The sequence below is a fragment of the Morone saxatilis genome, unplaced genomic scaffold (genome assembly GCF_004916995.1).
Source record: "Morone saxatilis isolate NCDOM2014 unplaced genomic scaffold, NCSU_SB_2.0 Contig6, whole genome shotgun sequence".
In the NCBI taxonomy this organism is placed as follows: Eukaryota; Metazoa; Chordata; class Actinopteri; family Moronidae; genus Morone; species Morone saxatilis.
The window spans coordinates 11,397,912-11,403,329 of NW_023340206.1; positions in this window are offsets into that span (position 1 = coordinate 11,397,912).

Sequence of the window (5,418 nt, forward strand, 5' to 3'; positions counted from 1 at the left end):
AGTAACTTTAAGTCAAAATTGCCAGGGGTATGAATAATTTCAGGCTTAGGTCATCATCAGTGCGGGTGGCAGAAATATTTGCTGATTTAAACACAATCAATCACATATACTCTATATATATATACGTTTCATATGTGTAGATGCAAATAGAAAATAAAAGGGAATTTAACAAATATTGAGTTTATGTAAAAAAACTGAAACCTTAAATAGTAGAATTAATACAATTTTACATATCAATGATACATAATTGAGTATAATCACCCACATTTATCAGTGAATTGATTTGGATGTATTCAATACTGTGAATTAAATATAAATATTCTTTCTTAGTAATAACAAGCATGATTAAAATGTTATTTAAAATGTATCTTTGCATTGTTGAACCAAACATTTTGATTAATATTTACTTAAATAATCAAAGACACAATTATATTGAACAGATTTGACCTGATACATTATTTAAACTCTACAAGGACCACAGAATCATGTATTAGTGTATCAATATTTGCTTGGAAAAGCCCCCAAATGAGAATATTTTAATTTAACAACATTATTATTGTATCTAAAGGTAAAAAATCAAATGATAGAAAGGTGTGTTGTTTAAAAGAGCTGCGATCTGTGAAAGCCATCACCCATCATGCTATGAAATTAGGATTTTATTTTCCTGGAAAACAGACTTCAGATGAACACCCCCCCGGGGCTATTGGTGGATGCACTGTTGACTGTTTATGAGGCAACAAGTAAAGGGCAAGACTGGGGAAGGATCTGTGTAAGTGCAAAGTTAAAGTGTTGCTGAACTCAATAGACTCCATTTCTAGCAACAGCACATTAAACTGGAGTCTCTGATTCATAAAGGGACAAAGAAATGTGTTTTGACATCAGCCAGGCAACTTCCAAATACTAAGGTATCTTTCTAACTAACTTCACTGTCCATATATTTGGAGTTTTGGGCATTAGATTAAGTGTTTTTTTAGTGTAGATTAATGTTGTTTAAGAAATTGATTCCTCAGTTTGTTTATCCCATAAATCCATGTAACACCCTGGGCATTTCTCACGATCTAGCTTCACTAATTCTTATTTTGCCTTTGCCAGTTTGCACAGCAAGAGACAAACGGCCTGTTTGTGCTCTCATTTCAAAATGTAGTAATTTAGGAGTGTGATAAAACATTATTGCCTGTGAGCTTAAAGAAAAATGTTTTCACACAAATAACCCCGGTTTCCTGTGTGACTGTCAGATTGTCTGTAACTTGTCCCTTTCACTTTTTAAAATGGGTCAGTCAAGTTACCCTGAATACGTCATCTGATGCTCAGCGTGTAATAGCGTTGGTTCGAGCTGTATTCACTCGTCATCGCAGAATAACATGCTGGTTAAATTCACCTTGCATGGCTTTACTGAGCTGACTGGAGGCTGTGTCACACTGCACTGACACCCCTTTAATGCCTGCACTCAGCCTGGAGCTGCTGAAAACAACAAGTGCGTCTGTTGTCATAAGCATCTTATTTCCACTACAACTCACAAGCTCTGCGTTATGACGTGGGAAGATAAATATTCAATAATTGGTGCAAGAGAAGCAGTCCAAAAAACTGACAGTTAAATGATGCATGCACATTTTTCAGAGAACTTCAGACTCAACACAGTCCGAATTAGATTTTTTGAGTTATTTAAAGGTCCAGTGTGAAACATTCAGGAGGATCTGTTGGCAGAAATTGAGGATATTAATATTCATAGAGGTAGTTTCATTATTTCTATTAATCATGCTCTCTTGATATATATATATTTAATCTCTATTATTATTATTTTATATGTTTTTATTTACAGATGCCGCTGGTTGCCCTCCGTGGAGTCCTCCATGTTTCTACAGTAGCCCAGAACAGACAAACCAAAAACTGGCTCCTTATCAATCTCATCTGTATATAAAAAGCTATTCTTTTTTTAGTATTTAATGAGTTTTTTCAATGGAATTACCTCACTTTGACCTTTGGTAGAGCATTGACTGACGCCGATATAGATAAATATCCAGCCAGCCAAACGCAAACCTTGAGATCTTATCCCTACTCTCACAATCAAATCCACCACAGCATATGAGCCCAACGTTTCTCCTGGTGTTGCCCAAACAGATTTTCAGAGTCTCAACAAAAGACACCAGAAGGCAGAAGAGAAAACTACAGCATCAGATCAGAGTCAAACACGCGATAAAACATGCAGATTATATAATTTCAGGTTGCCGGTATTAGCCGCCACCTGCACAGTTTAAGTCCGAGTGCACAAACTCAACAAAAGAGTCGTACAGGCAAACATGGCGCCTGTGTGTACACAGCTAACCAGCAAGCGCCCAAAAGCAGCCACCACAAATCAAGTGGACGTATGGTCGTGCGAATCAACCTAACTTTAACAATTTGGGACAGACACCAAGGCAGACACTAAATGGGTGGATGGCTCTTCTAAAAAAAAAACCCTCAGTGTTCAGTGTTCTGTTTATTGTACCATCACTAATATTTTCTCCGCACAGAAATCTTGATTAAAAATTAAAAAGTTAGAGCAGCGTGGCCAATGACTTTATGTGTATGACGACCCCGTGTTCATGAGGACAGTGTTTTTTGGAATTTTTATTGAATCGTGTTATTCTTCAGCGATGGGTCAGGTGATCGTCAGTGGCTCTGAATCAGCCGTGTGAAAGTCAGGCAACAGAGGAAAGCTGGTTTACCGTTGACGGGGTGTCTGTGTAGGGTTTTGGACTTTATTTTATACCTGTTGGCAGTTCATCAGAAGACTTTAAAAGGTTTTAGCTAACATGAAGTTTTTTCAGCTCTAAAATGAGCTATTTCATGCAGGGATGGAGCGGAGGGTGGCTTCTGGGGCTCCAGCCCTGAATGTTTTCTCAAAAGGCCCGACTCTTTTATTACTAAAAAGTTCTATTACTGGGGATAGAAGATAAGTTCCTACTGTACCTACAACATAGGATATAGGCTCTACGGGATGATTTCTTTACTGGGCACATATGATGTTGTGCAGATGTCCAAATGATGTTCAGATTTTTAGGCATTTGTATGATCTCAACTAAAAAACATAGCTGCCATAAATGGGAAAGAAATTGAGTGCTTTGAGCTAAATGCTAACGTTACAGCATGCATTATGCTGACATGCTGATGTTTAGCAGGTGTAATGTTTGCCACGTTCACCCTAGCCTGTTAGCGTGCTAATATTTGCATATGTGTGAGTGCAGTCTGTCTGCACCAACGTGACGTTGCCAACCTGAGAGCTTTGCAACGGCTAAACATCAATATAATCAAACGTTTAAGAGATGAAATGAGATGATAATTAAAACAAATGCTTCTCTAATTGGATTTGTGGATGTTTTGCCTGCTGGGACCAGAATAAAATCTAATAGTCAAGTCTGGATGAGATTAATACCATATTATTACATTTTGTTGCCAATTTGTGAGCATAATAATTCCTCTTCTTTTCAAATATAGTTCATTACTATCAGGATTATTATTATATTTGATTGGAGCAGTTGTTTTGAAATGTTTCTCCTTGTGTCTCAGACACTTCTGACATAATTATACAGAATAAAGCATTGAAATGTACTAAAATTTGAATTAAAGAACAAACAAATGAATGAATACCGTGAATAAATACATGGAAATCAACTGTATGACAATGAAACCTGAGTGATGTCTTTCTCCAGAGGCTCTAATGTGATGCCATCACTTAATAAGTGTCATACTGCAGCTCCCTGCTGGTAAGAAAATGAATCGTATTTAATAGTTTAAAGGGTTGGTTCACCAGAGAAAATGTGTTTTCACTTTCCTCTCATGCTGTCATACAGATACTCTTTGGTTTTAATTTAATTCTATTTAAATACACGTTCAAATTTTGAATCTCTTTGTCACACACTTCAGAATCTCTTTGTCACACACTGTTAAATAAATGAATATTGTAAAACTGTCCATCACATACATATTCTCTATCCAGAAAAGAAGTGTAGAACAAAAACAATCACTATACACAATCATGCAGTGTAGTAGATGGTAGCCGATCCACACATGCAGTATCGTGTCTGAAGTTTTTTGCTGAATACTGATTTCGTGTTATGTCTTCTCCGTGTTCTGACATGTTTTAATTAGTCAATTGAGAATTAGCTTTCCCCTTAAACATTCTTTAATTACTTTTAATGGCGACTAAAAAGGGAGAAGAGCTGTATGGACGGCCTGTATATATCACACGGACGATAATGGAGAAGACGTGATGGTGAGGAGCCAAGTATCTTATGACTGAAGGCTAATTTCATTTAGTGTAATTAGACAATTACAACCTTAATAGTTATATTTAGAGACTCTTTCTGCTCCCTCATTATTCTACATCTTCAGTTCTCTCTCATCGTCTCTGCTTCACTGATAATTGGACAGCATCGGGGGTGGATCTAGAGGATCTAAAGGATCTAGAGTATCGCCTTAGCCTTCAGCTACCGAGCTCCTCTCCTGTGCAACCAGCTTCCAGCTTTGGTTCAGGAAGCCGACGCCCTCTCTACCTTTAAGAGTAGGCTTAAGACATTCCTCTTTGATAGAGCTTATAGAGCCCCGATTCATCCCTTCATTATGCTGCTACAGGCCTATACTGCCGGGGGAGTTCCCATGATGCTCCTCTCTCCTCCTCTCTGCACACATTCATGTCCCATTAATTCATGTTACTAACTTATTATTATAGTTGCCAAGTGCTCCAAGTACAGTCGAGACCTGATCGATATGAAAATCTGGCAAAGAAACAATTTATTGATTTTTAATCCCACTTTTAGATATTTCTATTAAACGCTTCACTAATGTGCCACAATAATGTTTTTTAATATGGTCATTTGGGGGCTTTTCCCCAAGCAAATATTGATACATGTGATATGTGTGCTATCTGTCCCTGGAGGTCATCTAGTGTGTCTCCACTCAGCTAAAAAACAGTCACAATTTAGATTTGTTAGACAGTTTTTCTTCCATTAATATTGGCTGATTGACTTCAGGCGAAAAGATGTCACGAGAAGCGTCTTAATCTCAAATAAAAAACTGTATTCTGCTGAAATCACAGGACACACACGGGTATAAGAAAGGGAACAAAATTACACAAAAAGCTTTAATCCACTTGTTTGAATGAAGTTCAGTTCTAAATCAGCTTTAATGGGTTTTTTGTGCATTTCAGAGATTTTGTGCTTTTAGTGGATTGATAAAAACTCATTCAGGGACAATTTTGATCAATTATTCACTTGAGCAAGCAAAAAAAAGAGCTTAATTGACAATGAAAATAAATGTTAGTTGCAGCCCTAATTGTGGCCTACGGTTTAACAGTACAAAGTGCTTTCATGACGTGAGTTTTAGTTTTTATTTATTAATTTAATCGTCTTATTTACTCTTTTGATTTGGTTCAGTTTGGTT